The sequence below is a fragment of the Choloepus didactylus genome, chromosome 1 (genome assembly GCF_015220235.1).
Source record: "Choloepus didactylus isolate mChoDid1 chromosome 1, mChoDid1.pri, whole genome shotgun sequence".
Classification (NCBI taxonomy): domain Eukaryota; kingdom Metazoa; phylum Chordata; class Mammalia; order Pilosa; family Megalonychidae; genus Choloepus; species Choloepus didactylus.
Window position 1 is genome coordinate 163788195 of NC_051307.1, and position 17575 is coordinate 163805769.

Sequence of the window (17575 nt, forward strand, 5' to 3'; positions counted from 1 at the left end):
ATTTGTCTAGTTTATGGATGGATGAGTAGAAAAATAGGGGAAGGAAACAAACAAACAGACAAAGGTACCCAGTGTTCTTTTTTACTTCAATTGCTCTTTTTCACTCTAATTATTATTCTTGTTAGTTTTGTGTGTGTGCTAATGAAGGTGTCAGGGATTGATTTTGGTGATGAATGTACAACTATGTAATGGTACTGTGAACAATCGAAAGTACGATTTGTTTTGTATGACTGCGTGGTATATGAATATATCTCAATAAAATGAAGATTAAAAAAAAAATGTACTGGAGTTTGTTTTGTAGACCTAGATAGCAAATTTTTTAACAAAGTTGTAGCATGCTCAGACATGCATTTTAGGAAGATAATTTTAAGTGCTATGAACAAAATGAGTGGATGAAACAAGATGTCAAATGTAACAAGTTTTTTTATTAATTTATTTGTATTGTAAGCTTCACAAAATTCCAAAACTAATTTGTTGAAAGAGTTTATTATGGAAGATACTGTTGGTTGCTATCCCAACAACCATTTGCTGTTTATTAGTTTACAAAATCTTAATTTTTTTCAGGCAGTAAAATGCATAAGGATGTCAAGCCTTTCACCTTGCCTCAGGGGTTGAATCATGAATGGTCTAAGTCAAAATTAAAATCCATTGCCCTTTGCTAGTGATTGATTTCGGTGTGCCAAAGCTCTGGACAGAAACTTAAAGTTAAGTCTTCTGGGAGGACTTTGGGTATGGTAAGGATTTTGTTCCCTGATAAAAGCATATATGGTGAAGAGACCTAATTCTCCTTACTGCCCTGAACATAGTTATGCAAGAATGTAAGGCCTAGAGCAGTGGCAGTTATCTTGCAACCATGAAGCAACAAACTAAACTTGAAAAAATAGCACATAGGAGGATGGTAGAGGGGGAAGATAGCAAAAGTATATATAGGTCCTTGATGAAATAGTTGAGAGACTACTGTCATATGACATGATTAAATGCATTGCTCATGATACTGTTAATCAAGAGTGTTCTAAGTGATATACTTCATGTATGTATGTATGTATAGATGTGTATGTGTATATGTGTATGTGTCTCTGTGTATATTCCACAATCTGTCTTAAGCCATTTTGGAGTAACTGCTAATGAACTTATTCTATCACAATAAACAGGTATTAAACTGGACAAAATATATCGGGCAATAGTTTTCAGACATTTCCAACGGGCAATACAAGATGTAATCCTTCAGAGAAAGGAAAACATGTGAGCTTTGACCCATATTACCCTGACTCTTTGCCTGGCTGCATTTTCCTGACTGTGATGCTGGGAGATGAAATATAAGCTGAGAGCAGTGTATTGTTATACTTGAGGAAACAGAGATAAGATTTCAGAATTGAGGATGTAGCTGAAATTTTCAGTACAGGGTTTAAGAGAGGAGAACATTATCTGGGGGTGGAGGAGGTGGGGAAAAAAGAGTATTGGTATCCTTGTGTTGTTGTTTGAAGCTAAGCTACACATGTGCAGAGAAAGACTCCATAAGGCCTAATAGAGAACGGCTGTCACAGGGCTGTAACTTGAAGGTAGATAGTAAAAGCTGTGGCATGCTGGCAGAGTGGCAGCTCATCCAGAATGGAAAGACTTCACTGAGCACCTCAAGCATTCAGTTAAAATCCCTAAAAGGTTGTGATTTAGAAGTAAGGACCACACCCCAGAGTAAGGTCTATATCCTAGCATCAAGGACAAAACCAAAATAGAATTGGCCTAACAAAGTCTGATAAAAAAGCTGGCAAGATCAAGAAAGGTAGGACTATAATTTTACTACCTAGTAGAACAAAACTAAACACTCTTTAAAAAGTCGAACATACTCCAAATGATCACCATCATTTTCAGTATACAACACAAAAATTAATGGACATGTAAAGAAGCATAAAAAGGTAACCCATAATCTAGAGAAAAAACGGCCTGTAGAGAAACAGATCCCAAGATATCTCAGATGTTGGAATTAGCAGACAAGGACTTTAACATAGATATTATGTACATATTTGAGGATTTAAAAAGGAAAAACTGGACTAAATGAATAAACAGATGGGTAATTCCAAACAGAAAAATAGAAATTAAAGCAAAACAGCAACAACAAAAAGACTATAAAAACAGCAATTTGAAAATTGAGAAGTACAATATCTGATATGGAAATTTCATTGTGTGGACTTAAAAACAGATTAAAACTGCAGAATAAAGGTTAGCGAATTTGAAAACAGATCAATAGAAATTATCCAAATTGAAGAATAGAGAGAGAAGAAATAATTTTAAAAACTGAAAAGAACCTCTATGGCAATGTCAAGTCCAGGAATGTGTATAAATGGAGTCCCAAAAAGAGTGAAAAGAGAATGGGCACAAAAATATGTGAAGATGTAGTGGCAAAAAAATGTTCCAAATTTGGTGAAGAACATTAAGCTACAGATTAAAAAAAGAATAAGAAACTAGGGACAGCATAATCAAATTGTCAAAAATCTAAGAAAACAAGAAAATTCCGAAAAGACCTTCAGGGGAACAACAGTGAGCATTATGGCTGATTTCTCATAAGAAGCAAGGGAGGCCAGAGACAAACAATATATTTAAAGTGCTGAAAGTGGAAATACCTGTCAGCCTAGAATTCTATATCTAGTAAAAATATTCTTCAAAAATAAGGGTGAAATAAAAGCATTTTCAGATAAATCAAAGTTGGAAAAAGTCCTCACCAGCAGACCTGCACTGTAAGAATGCTAAAAGATGTTATTCAGATTAAAAGGAAATTATATCAGATAAAAATGTGTATTTGCTCAAGATGGTAAATAAAGAGGTAAATATAAAGAACTATTTTATTTTATTTTATTCTCTTAATTTCTTAAAAAATAAGATTGTAGAAGTAAAATATTGTATTTTTGGAGTTTGAAATATAGGTAGTAAAATACAGTATATGAAAATAAGAGCACATAGGACAAAGAAGGTAAATGAAATTATATAAGTTTCTTATATTTTTATGTGTAGTACAGGATTAATCCTAGGAAGACAGTGATAAATTAAGGATGTAATTTTAATCCCTAGAGCAAGCAAATAGGTATGGCTAAAAGGCAATAAAGGGAGTAAAATGGAATGCAAGATTTGATTTATCTGTAGAAGGCAGGAAAAGAAAAAAAATAAATATGAAGAATGGGAAACAAAAAGCAAAATGGCAGACTTAAAAAATACCACATTAATAATGACATTAAATGCAAATGAACTAAACACTTCAGTAAAAGATGCAGATTTCAGACTAAATCTATGTGCTGTCTAAATTAGATGCTTTCCAAATAGACTCAAACAGGTTTAAAGTAAAAATATACATGTCAAGGCAAATATACATGTCAAGGTAAATATTATCCCCAGAAATAAAAAGGGAAGTTTCATGACGGTAAAAGGGTTAATTCATTAGGAAAATATAGCAATCCTAAACATATATACAACTAAAAACCAAAAAAACAAAAAAATAAAAAAACTGAGCTTCAAGAAACATGAAGTCAAAGCTATTTCTAGAGAAATAGATAAAACCACAATCATAATTGGATATTTTAACATGTTTCTCTCAATAATTGAGAAAAGCCAGTAATTGAAAAAATCAGTAAGGATATAGAAGATTTGAACAACTCAATCATCTTGAATTACTGATATTTACTAAATGCTATACCCAACAAATGCAGAATATCCATTCCTTTTACATGCACAAGGAGAATTCACCAAAGTAAACTATCTGGGCCTTAGAATAAGCCCTAATAAATTTCAAAAGATTGTAATCTTATAGAGAATGTTCCTGACAAAAATGGAATTATATTAGTAATCAATAAGATATGATAGTTTGAAAAACCCCAAATATTTGGAAAAGAACACACTTCTAAATATCTCATGAGTCATAGAAGAAATCATAAGGGTATTAGAAAATATTTTGAACTGAATGATAATGAGAATATCACATACCAAAATGTATACATCTGAATGTATATATATATCTGAAATGTGCATATCTGAAATGCAGATAAAGCAAACTTTGGAGGGAAAATTACAGTTCAAGTGCTTATATTTGTAAAGAAAGAATTAAAATTTAAACATCTAACTTTCTACCTTAAGAAGCTAAAAGAGGGAGGCGGGGCAAGATGGCAGACTGGTGAGCTGTATGTTTTAGTTACTCCTCCAGGAAAGTAGGCAGAAAGCCAGGAACTGCGTGGACTGGACACCACAGAGCAATCTGACTTTGGGCATACTTCATACAACACTCATGAAAACGTGGAACTGCTGAGATCAGCGAAATCTGTAAGTTTTTGTGGCCAGGGGACCCGCGCCCCTCCCTGCCAGGCTCAGTCCCGGGGGAGGAGGGGCTGTCAGCTCCGGGAAGGAGAAGGGAGAACTGCAGTGGCAGCCCTTATCGGAAACTCATTCTGCTGATTCAAACTCCAACCATAGATAGACTGAAACCAGACACCAGAGAATCTGAGAGCAGCCAGCCCAGCAGAGAGGAGACAGGCATAGAAAAAAAACAACACGAAAAACTCCAAAATAAAAGCGGAGGATTTTTGGAGTTCTGGTGAACATAGAAAGGGGAAGGGCCCTGAGGCGCATATGCAAATCCTGAAGAAAAGCTGATCTCTCTGCCCTGTGGACCTTTCCTTAATGGCCCTGGTTGCTTTGTCTCTAAGCATTTCAATAAGCCATTAGATCTCTGAGGAGGGCCCGTTTTTTTTTTTGTTTGTTTTTTTTTTAATCCTTTTTTCTTTTTCTAAAACAATTACTCTAAGAAGCCCAATACAGAAAGCTTCAAAGACTTGCTATTTGGGCAGGTCAAGTCAAGAGCAGAACAAGGAGAGCTCTGAAACAAAACGCAATAATCCAGTGGCTGAGAAAATTCACTAAACACCACAACTTCCCAAGAAAAGGGGGGTGTCCGCTCACAGCCATCATCCTGGTGGACAGGAAACACTCCTGCCCATCACCAGCCCCATAGCCGAGAACTGCCCCAGACAACCCAGTGTGACAGAAGTGCTTCAAATAACAAGCACACACCACAAAACTGGGCATGGACATTAGCCTTCCCTGCAACCTCAGCTGATTGTCCCAGAGTTGGGAAGGTAGAGCAGTGTGAATTAACAAAGCCCCATTCAGCCATCATTTCAGCAGACTGGGAGCCTACCTACACAGCCCAGCAGCCCAGAACTGCACTGGGGAGATGGCACTCACCTGTGACATAGCACAGTCATCCCTCAACAGAGGACCCAGGGTGCACGGCCTGGAAGAGGGGCCCACTTGCAAGTCTCAGGAGCCATACGCCAATACCAAGGACTTGTGGGTCAGTGGCAGAGACAAACTGTGGCAGGACTGAACTGAAGGATTAGACTATTGCAGCAGCTTTAAAACTCTAGGATCACCAGGGAGATTTGATTGTTAGAGCCACCCCCCCTCCCTGACTGCCCAGAAACACGCCCCATATACAGGGCAGGCAACACCAACTACACACGCAAGCTTGGTACACCAATTGGACCCCACAAGACTCACTCCCCCACTCACCAAAAAGGCTAACCAGGGGAGAACTGGCTTGTGGAGAACAGGTGGCTCGTGGACGCCACCTGCTGGTTAGTTAGAGAAAGTGTACTCCACGAAGCTGTAGATGTGATAAATTAGAGATAAGGACTTCAATTGGTCTACAAATCCTAAAAGAACCCTATCAAGTTCAGCAAATGCCACGAGGCCAAAAACAACAGAAAATTATAAAGCATATGAAAAAACCAGATGATAGAGATAACCCAAGCCCAAGCACCCAAATCAAAATACCAGAAGAGACACAGCACCTAGAGCAACTACTCAAAGAACTAAAGATGAACAATGAGACCATAGTACGGGAGATAAAGGAAATCAAGAAGACCCTAGAAGAGCATAAAGAAGACATTGCAAGACTAAATAAAAAAATGGATGATCTTATGGAAATTAAAGAAACTGTTGACCAAATTAAAAAGATTCTGGACACTCATAGTACAAGACTAGAGGAAGTTGAACAACGAATCAGTGACCTCGAAGATGACAGAATGGAAAATGAAAGCATAAAAGAAAGAATGGGGAAAAAAATTGAAAAAATCAAAATGGACCTCAGGGATATGATAGATAATATGAAACGTCCGAATATAAGACTCATTGGTGTCCCAGAAGGGGAAGAAAAGGGTAAAGGTGTAGGAAGAGTATTCAAAGAAATTGTTGGGGAAAACTTCCCAAATCTTCTAAACAACATAAATACACAAATCATAAATGCTCAGCGAACTCCAAATAGAATAAATCCAAATAAACCCACTCCGAGACATATACTGATCACACTGTCAAACACAGAAGAGAAGGAGCAAGTTCTGAAAGCAGCAAGAGAAAAGCAATTCACCACATACAAAGGAAACAGCATAAGACTAAGTAGTGACTACTCAGCAGCCACCACGGAGGCGAGAAGGCAGTGGCACGATATATTTAAAATTCTGAGTGAGAAAAATTTCCAGCCAAGAATACTTTATCCAGCAAAGCTCTCCTTCAAATTTGAGGGAGAGCTTAAATTTTTCACAGACAAACAAATGCTGAGAGAATTTGCTAACAAGAGACCTCCCTACTGGAGATACTAAAGGTAGCCCTACAGACAGAGAAACAAAGAAAGGACAGCGAGACTTGGAGAAAGGTTCAGTACTAAAGAGATTCGGTATGGGTACAATAAAGGATATTAATAGACAGAGGGGAAAAATATGACAAACATAAACCAAAGGATAAGATGGCTGATTCAAGAAATGCCTTCACGGTTATAACGTTGAATGTAAATGGATTAAACTCCCCAATTAAAAGATATAGATTCGCAGAATGGATCAAAAAAAATGAACCATCAATATGTTGCATACAAGAGACTCATCTTAGACACAGGGACACAAAGGAACTGAAAGTGAAAGGATGGAAAAAATATTTCATACAAGCTACAGCCAAAAGAAAGCAGGTGTAGCAATATTAATCTCAGATAAAATAGACTTCAAATGCAGGGATGTTTTGAGAGACAAAGAAGGCCACTACGTACTAATAAAAGGGGCAATTCAGCAAGAAGAAATAACAATCGTAAATGTCTATGCACCCAACCAAGGTGCCACAAAATACATGAGAGAAACACTGGCAAAACTAAAGGAAGCAATTGATGTTTCCACAATAATTGTGGGAGACTTCAACACATCACTCTCTCCTATAGATAGATCAACCAGACAGAAGACCAATAAGGAAATTGAAAACCTAAACAATCTGATAAATGAATTAGATTTAACAGACATATACAGGACATTACATCCCAAATCACCAGGATACACATACTTTTCTAGTGCTCACGGAACTTTCTCCAGAATAGATCATATGCTGGGACATAAAACAAGCCTCAATAAATTTAAAAAGATTGAAATTATTCAAAGCACATTCTCTGACCACAATGGAATACAATTAGAAGTCAATAACCATCAGAGACTTAGAAAATTCACAAATACCTGGAGGTTAAACAACACACTCCTAAACAATCAGTGGGTTAAAGAAGAAATAGCAAGAGAAATTGCTAAATATATAGAGACGAATGAAAATGAGAACACAACATACCAAAACCTATGGGATGCAGCAAAAGCAGTGCTAAGGGGGAAATTTATAGCACTAAACGCATATATTAAAAAGGAAGAAAGAGCCAAAATCAAAGAACTAATGGATCAACTGAAGAAGCTAGAAAATGAACAGCAAACCAATCCTAAACCAAGTAGAAGAAAAGAAATAACAAGGATTAACGCAGAAATAAATGACATAGAGAACAAAAAAACAATAGAGAGGATAAATATCACCAAAAGTTGGTTCTTTGAGAAGATCAACAAGATTGACAAGCCCCTAGCTAGACTGACAAAATCAAAAAGAGAGAAGACCCATATAAACAAAATAATGAATGAAAAAGGTGACATAACTGCAGATCCTGAAGAAATTAAAAAAATTATAAGAGGATACTATGAACAACTGTATGGCAACAAACTGGATAATGTAGAGGAAATGGACAATTTCCTGGAAACATATGAACAACCTAGACTGACCAGAGAAGAAACAGAAGACCTCAACCAACCCATCACAAGCAAAGAGATCCAATCAGTCATGAAAAATCTTCCCACAAATAAATGCCCAGGGCCAGATGGCTTCACAGGGGAATTCTACCAAACTTTCCAGAAAGAACTGACACCAATCTTACTCAAACTCTTTCAAAACATTGAAGAAAATGGAACACTACCTAATTCATTTTATGAAGCTAACATCAATCTAATACAAAAACCAGGCAAAGATGCTACAAAAAAGGAAAACTACCGGCCAATCTCCCTAATGAATATAGATGCAAAAATCCTCAACAAAATACTTGCAAATCGAATCCAAAGACACATTAAAAAAATCATACACCATGACCAAGTGGGGTTTATTCCAGGCATGCAAGGATGGTTCAACATAAGAAAATCAATCAATGTATTACAACACATTAACAAGTCAAAAGGGAAAAATCAATTGATCATCTCAATAGATGCTGAAAAAGCATTTGACAAAATCCAACATCCGTTTTTGATAAAAACACTTCAAAAGGTAGGAATTGAAGGAAACTTCCTCAACATGATAAAGAGCATATATGAAAAACCCACAGCCAGCATAGTACTCAATGGTGAGAGACTGAAAGCCTTCCCTCTAAGATCAGGAACAAGACAAGGATGCCCGCTATCACCACTGTTATTCAACATTGTGCTGGAAGTGCTAGCCAGGGCAATCCGGCAAGACAAAGAAATAAAAGGCATCCAAATTGGAAAAGAAGAAGTAAAACTGTCATTGTTTGCAGATGATATGATCTTATATCTAGAAAACCCTAAGAAATCGACGATACAGCTACTAGAGCTAATAAACAAATTTAGCAAAGTAGCGGGATACAAGGTTAATGCACATAAGTCAGTAATGTTTCTATATGCTAGAAATGAACAAACTGAAGAGACACTCAAGAAAAAGATACCATTTTCAATAGCAACTAAAAAAATCAAGTACCTAGGAATCAACTTAACCAAAGATGTAAAAGACCTATACAAAGAAAACTACATAACTCTACTAAAAGAAATAGAAGGGGACCTTAAAAGATGGAAAAATATTCCATTTTCATGGATAGGAAGACTAAATGTCATTAAGATGTCAATTCTACCCAAACTCATCTACAGATTCAATGCAATCCCAATCAAAATTCCAACAACCTACTTTGCAGACTTGGAAAAGCTAGTTATCAAATTTATTTGGAAAGGGAAGATGCCTCGAATTGCTAAAGACACTCTAAAAAAGAAAAACTAAGTGGGAGGACTTACACTCCCTGACTTTGAAGCTTATTATAAAGCCACAGTTGCCAAAACAGCATGGTACTGGCACAAAGATAGACATATAGATCAATGGAATCGAATTGAGAATTCGGAGACAGACCTTCAGATCTATGGCCGACTGATCTTTGATAAGGCCCCAAAGTCACTGAACTGAGTCATAATGGTCTTTTCAACAAATGGGGCTGGGAGAGTTGGATATCCATATCCAAAAGAATGAAAGAGGACCCCTACCTCACCCCCTACACAAAAATTAACTCAAAATGGACCAAAGATCTCAATATAAAAGAAAGTACCATAAAACTCCTAGAAGATAATGTAGGAAAACATCTTCAAGACCTTGTATTAGGCGGCCACTTACTAGACTTTACACCCAAAGCACAAGCAACAAAAGAGAAAATAGATAAATGGGAACTCCTCAAGCTTAGAAGTTTCTGCACCTCAAAGGAATTTCTCAAAAAGGTAAAGAGGCAGCCAACTCAATGGGAAAAAATTTTTGGAAACCATGTATCTGACAAAAGACTGATATCTTGCATATATAAAGAAATCCTACAACTCAATGACAATAGTACAGTCGGCCCAATTATAAAATGGGCAAAAGATATGAAAAGACAGTTCTCTGAAGAGGAAATACAAATGGCCAAGAAACACATGAAAAAATGTTCAGCTTCACTAGCTATTAGAGAGATGCAAATTAAGACCACAATGAGATACCATCTAACACCGGTTAGAATGGCTGCCATTAAACAAACAGGAAACTACAAATGCTGGAGGGGATGTGGAGAAATTGGAACTCTTATTCACTGTTGGTGGGACTGTATAATGGTTCAGCCACTCTGGAAGTCAGTCTGGCAGTTCCTTAGAAAACTAGATATAGAGTTACCATTCAATCCAGCGATTGCACTTCTCGGTATATACCCGGAAGATCGGAAAGCAGTGACACGAACAGATATCTGCACGCCAATGTTCATAGCAGCATTATTCACAATTGCCAAGAGATGGAAACAACCCAAATGTCCTTCAACAGATGAGTGGATAAATAAAATGTGGTATATACACACGATGGAATACTACGCGGCAGTAAGAAGGAATGATCTCGTGAAACATATGACAACATGGATGAACCTTGAGGACATAATGCTAAGCGAAATAAGCCAGGCACAAAAAGAGAAATATTATATGCTACCACTAATGTGAACTTTGAAAAATGTAAAACAAATGGCTTATAATGTAGGAGAACTAGCAATAGAGAGCAATTAAGGAAGGGGGAACAATAATCCAAGAAGAACAGATAAGCTATTTAACGTTCTGGGGATGCCCAGGAATGACTATGGTCTGTTAATTTCTGATGGATATAGTAGGAGCAAGTTCACAGAAATGTTGCTATATTAGGTAACTTTCTTGGGGTAAAGTAGGAACATGTTGGAAGTTAAGCAGTTATCTTAGGTTAGTTGTCTTTTTCTTACTCCCTTGTTATGGTCTCTTTGAAATGTTCTTTTATTGTATGTTTGTTTTCTTTTTAATTTTTTTTCATACAGTTGATTTAAAAAAGAAGGGAAAGTTAAAAAAAAAAAAAAAAAAACAAGGAAAAAAAAAAGATGTAGTGCCCCCTTGAGGAGCCTGTGGAGAATGCAGGGGTATTCGCCTACCCCACCTCCATGGTTGCTAACATGACCACAGACATAGGGGACTGGTGGTTTGATGGGTTGGGCCCTCTACCACAGGTTTTACCCTTGGGAAGACAGTTGCTGCAAAGGAGAGGCTAGGCCTCCCTATGGTTGTGCCTAGGAGCCTCCTCTCAGGTGCCTCTTTGTTGCTCGGATGTTGCCCTGTCTCTCTAGCTGGGCCAACTTGAAGGGTGGAATCACTGCCCTCCCCGCTACGTGGGATCAGACACCCAGGGGAGTGAATCTCCTTGGCAACGTGGAGTGTGACTCCCGGGGAGGAATGTAGACCTGGCATCATGGGATGGAGAACATCTTCTTGGCCGGGGGTGGGGGATGTGAAAGGAAATGAAATAAGCTTCAGTGGCAGAGAGAATCCAAAGGGAGCCGAGAGGTTGCTCTGGTGGGCACTCTTACGCACACTTTAGATGGCCCTTTTTAGGTTCTAAAGAATTGGGGTAGCTGGTGGTGGATACCTGAAACTATCAAACTACAACCCAGAACCCATGAATCTCGAAGACAGTTGTATAAAAATGTAGCTTATGAGGGGTGACAAGGGGATTGGGAAAGCCATAAGGACCACACTCCACTTTGTCTAGTTTATGGATGGATAAGTAGAAAAATAGGGGAAGGAAACAAACAGACAAAGGTACCCAGTGTTCTTTTTCACTTCAATTGCTCTTTTTCACTCTAATTATTATTCTTGTTATTCTTGTGTGTGTGCTAATGAAGGTGTCAGGGATTGATTTGGGTGATGAATGTACAACTATGTAATGGTACGAAAGTACGATTTGTTTTGTATGACTGCGTGGTATATGAATATATCTCAATAAAATGATAAAAAAAAAAAGCTAAAAGAGAAGAGCGGGAGTAAGGAAATAATAAGGATGTGAGCAGAAATCAGTAAAAATGAATAAAACAGAAAACTAACAAAGTCAAAATTTGATTCATTTAAATGATTAATAAAGTTGAAACTTTAGCAAGACTGAAAGAGAAAAAAGAAAATGCACAAATTATTGATATCAGAAATGAAAGTGGGGATATCACTGTGGATTCTACAGACATTAAAAGGAAAATGAAAATAAGGGAATTTTATGAACTAAATAAATTTATTAAATTTGACAACTAAGATGAAACAAATTCCTTCAGAAACACACCTTTTAACAACTGTCAAAAGAAATTTTAAAAATCTGCATAGCTCCATAATCCCTAAAGAAATTGAATATGTAATTTAAAACCTTCCCACTAAGAAAACTTAAAGCATGGATTGTTAAATCAGTGTATTTAACATACATATAAGGAGGAAATAATACCAATTTCACACAAACACTTTCAGGAAATAGAGGAAGGAGGCACATTTTCCAACAGTGGCCGACTTTTGTAAGGCTAGCATAACCTGCTGCCAAAACCTCACAAAGACATTCAAAGGAAAGAAAATAGTGTACCAATATCCCTCAGGTATATAAATGCAAAGACTTTAACAAATTATTACCAAATCAAATCTAAAACATATTAAAAGGCTAATGCAACATAACCAAGAGAGATTTGTTCCTGAAATGTAAGGAAGTTTTAATATTCAAATAATAAACGATGTAAGTCACTCCATTAACAGAATATAGGAAGAAGATCAGGATTATTTCAATAGGCACAGAAACATAATTTGACAAAATTCAATGTCCATGCATGTTAAAACTTCTCATCAAACCAGGAATATAAAGGAGCTTCCTCATCTGATAAAAGGCATCAACAAAATTCCTGCAGCTATGTTTTCCTTAACAGTGAAATTGTGAACACTATCAGCCTAAGATTAGGAGCAAGGTAAGTATCTCTTCTCTCACACTTCTACTCAACATTGCCTTGGGGTCCTAGGCAAAAAGCAAGAAAAAGAATTAAAAGGTATAAATTTTTGGGAGGAAGAAACAAAACTGTCTTTGTTCACAATCAACAAAATTACGTACATTAAAAATTGTAAAAAATCTACAAAACAACTAGTAGAGCCAACAAATGAATTTAGCAAGGTCATAAGATACCAGGTAAAAATACAAAAAATCAACTGCATGTTTATATTTTGGCAACAAACATTTAGCAAATGGACTCCTAAAAATACCATTTATGGTAGCATTAACATACACATATATAATACTTATATATAATTTATAATATATATAATACTTGGGAATAAATTTAACAAAAAACATGCAAGTCCTATACACCAAAGACTGCAAACCATTCCTGAGAGAAATTAAAGAAGACCTAAGTAAATGGAAGGAAAGAAAAGAACAATGTTGAAGACTCACCCTACCTGGTTTCAAGACTTACCATAAAGATATAGTAATCAAGACAGTGTGATATTGGTGAAAGATAGAGAGATTAATGGAACAGATTAGAGAATCTAGAAATAGCCCGATACACATTATGGTCAATTAATTTTGAACAAAGGTGCTAAGGCAATTCAATGGGGGAAAGGAAAGTCTTTTAAATAAATGTTGCTGGTACAACTGGATGGGAAAATAAACGATATGAGAAGAATCATATTCCTAATTGTAAAAGCTGAAACTATAAAGCTTCTAGAAGACAATAGAAGGAGAACATCTTGTGACCTTGAGGTAGGCAAAAAAGTTTTAGACACAACATAAAAGGTGGCAACATTTTAAAGAAAAAAAAACCTTTTAAAGAAAAAAAAAAGAAAGATAAATTAAACTTCATCAAAATTAAAATCTTCTGCTCATCAGAAGATGCCATTAGATAAATGACCAGTAAAACCTTCCAGAATAATCACAAAAGAGAGACTTGAGGAAGTTGAGAAGTGACCAGAGGTAGAGTCAGCACAGAATGCAGCCCACAGCCTTAAGAGTTTAGACAAGGGCAAAAGAGAGCTGTCATTCTGTTTGGGCCAATGTGTCTTCTTAATTCCAAGGGACTGTAATATAGGTTTATTCTGACTGTGTACTGGGAATACAATCTTTACAGGCATGATGAGGTTATTTTTGCCATAGCTCTGCCAAGCTGGATCAAGCATCTAGGTCTACCCTGGGAAATGAATATAAACATAAACCATCTCTTGACAGTTATACCATTAGGAGCACTTTAGTCTAGCAGCTACATGCCCAGGTGTTATGTGAGTCTGCGTTGGCTTTCTTCTTGTCTGTGTGAGGGTGTATAAGGCCCTACCTCTCTCTAAGTTTCATAATCTATCTCTGGGATTTGGTGAATTTACATGAGATGGTGCAGGTATAGCACCGGGCACAGGGCAAGCGCTCAATGAATATTAACTATTGTTATTATAAAGAAGGTTCAATTTGTAAAGCCCTTAACGTGTAGCATGTAGTGCTTAATAGCTGTTACTTTTATTATTAGCAAGAGTCACAGTGATCTTTCTAAAACAAAATGGGGTCTAGCATCTACGCTCCAAGAACAAGGCCTAGAAGCAGCAAAGACTTTCCTGGTAGAAGTTCTTGGATGGCTTCCACTGTCCTTCAGGACAAATTACAAAATCCTGAGCTTAGCACACCAGGCCTCCTGCTTGGGCCCTGCTTATCTCTCTCCAGGCTCTTGTCTCAGCTATTCTGCTCCATCTCTTATCCTTCCAAGATTCTCCTCTATGGAACATTTGAAGTTCTCAAATATCACATTCTATGATCTTCTACCTGTGGGGCTTTCCCTTGGCCTTGAATATTCTCCCCTGCCCACCTGGTTGCCTGCTCCACCACCACTCTTCCCTGGCTACCTGCCACTCCTCTCTAAAGTTTTCCCTGCCCCAGCCCCGGTTAAATCCCCCAATTTTATGATCCCAGAACACCAGACACCTCCCCTATCATGATATCATTTCAATGTATTATCAGAGCCTGTTTCTTTTTCTTTTTCTTCTTTGCCACTCCTTAGAGGAAGGGCTGTGTCTTATTGATAGTATAACCCTAGCACCCAGCACAGTGCCTGGCACACAGTAGGTGCTCAATAATATTCAATGAATGAATGGAATCAGAGCAATTACTGGTTATTTTAATCAAGCAGATAAGTCAGGTCTCCAGGTCAACTTTGTCCACAGATTAATCTAATTTGGTAGCACCCTGGAATAATTAGCCAGGTAAATTTGACTCATCAACTCCAGTTTGCACCTTTTATAGCAGTGCTTCTCCAACTTTAATATACATATTAATTACCTAGAGATCTTTAAAAATGCAAAGCCTGATTGGTAGGTCTGTGGTTTCAACCTGATAATTACATTTCAAACAAGTTCCCAGGTGATATCCATGCTGCTGCCCCAGAGACCACACTTTATTGTTATTTTAATTTTATTTAGAGCATGACATAAGAGAAAAATACAAGTCCTAACATTTTTTTTCACTCAAATATTCTTCTGAATAATTAGTAAAATAATAATTTCCTAGGAATAAATTAAAACTATTAATGATTTAGGATTAAGTAGAAATGATAGAAGCTGTGAAGAAACCTTCTTTTTGGCCAGGTTGAATTTAGGACTAGGAAATCATAATATTTTGAGAAGCCTAACTGGGATACTGTACACCAAGAAAAATTTACTGCATCAATGACATGCCTTAACCCAAAGGAAAATAATCATGCATATAATATGCTCCATTGCTTATGTGCCCAACATGAAGATAAGATATTCAAAACATAATTCATCTTAGTGGCCCATTCCTGCTAGATTGCGCTGCATAATGAAATATCACTGCCACTTCCCTGATTAGAAAAAGCTCTCTGCATGGGCATTTTCCTATTATTCTTCTATATTTTTTGCCATTACAATCACTCTTAGTGTCATGCTTCTTTTTGCTGCTTTCTTTTAAGTTTCAGCCCTGCTATTTGCAGTTGATGCATAGTCTTTAGAGCAGTGAATGGGATTTAATCAACTAGAATCAAATAATTTTAAAGCTTTATAAAGGGGACCTTACTGATATGGCTTTACATAGAGGCATAGAGAGTACAAGGGTTAAAAGCAAGGGCCATGGATTAGGTAGCCCTGAGTTCAAATCCTGATCTACCATTAAATAGGATGATTTCTGGGCCAGTTTATTCAACCACTTTAGGTCTCCATTCTCTCATCTATAAGATGAACTCATATAAGGATTAAGCAGGACAATGTCAAGAAAATACTTAGCCCATTGCCTGAGCTCACTGTGGGTAGCTATTTATAAGTATAACTGGAATAATATTTTAAGCCATGTAAATATGCATTTCTCCTTTGTATTTTCATATAAAATATCTCCTTAGAAAATATAAAGTATTAATCTGGGAAGGGGGATAGATAGAGAATATGGAGTAGAAAGGAGGAAGCAGGCAATTAGGAGATTTATTGTAGAATTACAAAGAAAATAGTTAATCCAATTCTGGCAGCCAACATAGGATGTTTTTGAAGTACACACACATCCTGATCCATTTAAAAAATCAGGCTTAGTAAAAGAAGAAAAAGGCTTTCTAGATTCCTTTATCTTTCCTTTAACATATCGAGAAGTAGGCCTGGATGGGGAGATCAAAGAATTTTACTTTATGCCTAGGGTGGGTGTTCTGGTGTGCTAATGCTGCCGTTTTGCAAAACACCAGAAATGGATTGGCTTTTATAAAGGGGTTTTTTTTGGTTACAAAGTTACAGTCTTAAATGTCCAAGCTAAGGCATCAACAATAGGGTACCTTCACAGAAGGATGGCCATTGGCATCCGGAAAACTTCTTTTAGCTCGAAAGACACGTGGCTGGTGTCCACTTGTGCCCAGGTTGCGTTTCAAAATGCTTTTCTCCAAAATGTTGCTCTTGGGGCATTTTGTCCTCTCTTAGCTGCAGCTACTCTTCAAAATGTCATTCTCAGTTACTCTGAGGTCCCTCTGTTTGTGAGCTCTGTTTATAGTACTCCAGTGAACTAATCAAGACCCACCCTGAATGGGCGGTGCCACATTCCATCTAGGGGTTATACCCTAATCAAAGGTGTCACTCACATTTGGGTGGGTCACATCACCATGGAAACACACAATCAGAAGATTCCAACTAATCAACACTAATATGTCTGCCCCTACGAGATTGCATTAAAGAACATGGCTTTTTCAGGGGACATAATATATCCAAACTGGCACAGTGGGGAAAAAGAACAAGTGATACAGAGATGGTGGACACTAAAAACTTTGCACTGCTGGTCCTATGGATTGTGGGGAGTGGGTGGGGAGAGAAATGGGAGAGGCAGGGGTAAAGCAGTTGTGCCCGATAGTTAAAGGGTCTGCTTACTTCATATTTCGGGCTTTGGAAGAAGATTGCCTCACAGTAGCTGGCAGATGTCCACATCAGAGAAAATGCAGTGGTTCTTCATGATTGCTAGGCAGGTAGAGGATCTGGGTTTAGGTTCCTCAAGCCTACTTGTTTCTCCTGTGATATAGATTGGCCCCAAGATTTCTCATGTACCCTGGAATGGGAAGGATGCTGAGGGTGCAACCAGCCAAGGGGTTGCCAAGACAAAGGGAGGTGACTTCAAGCTTCTATGGACAACCTGGTCAGGGGCTGGATGG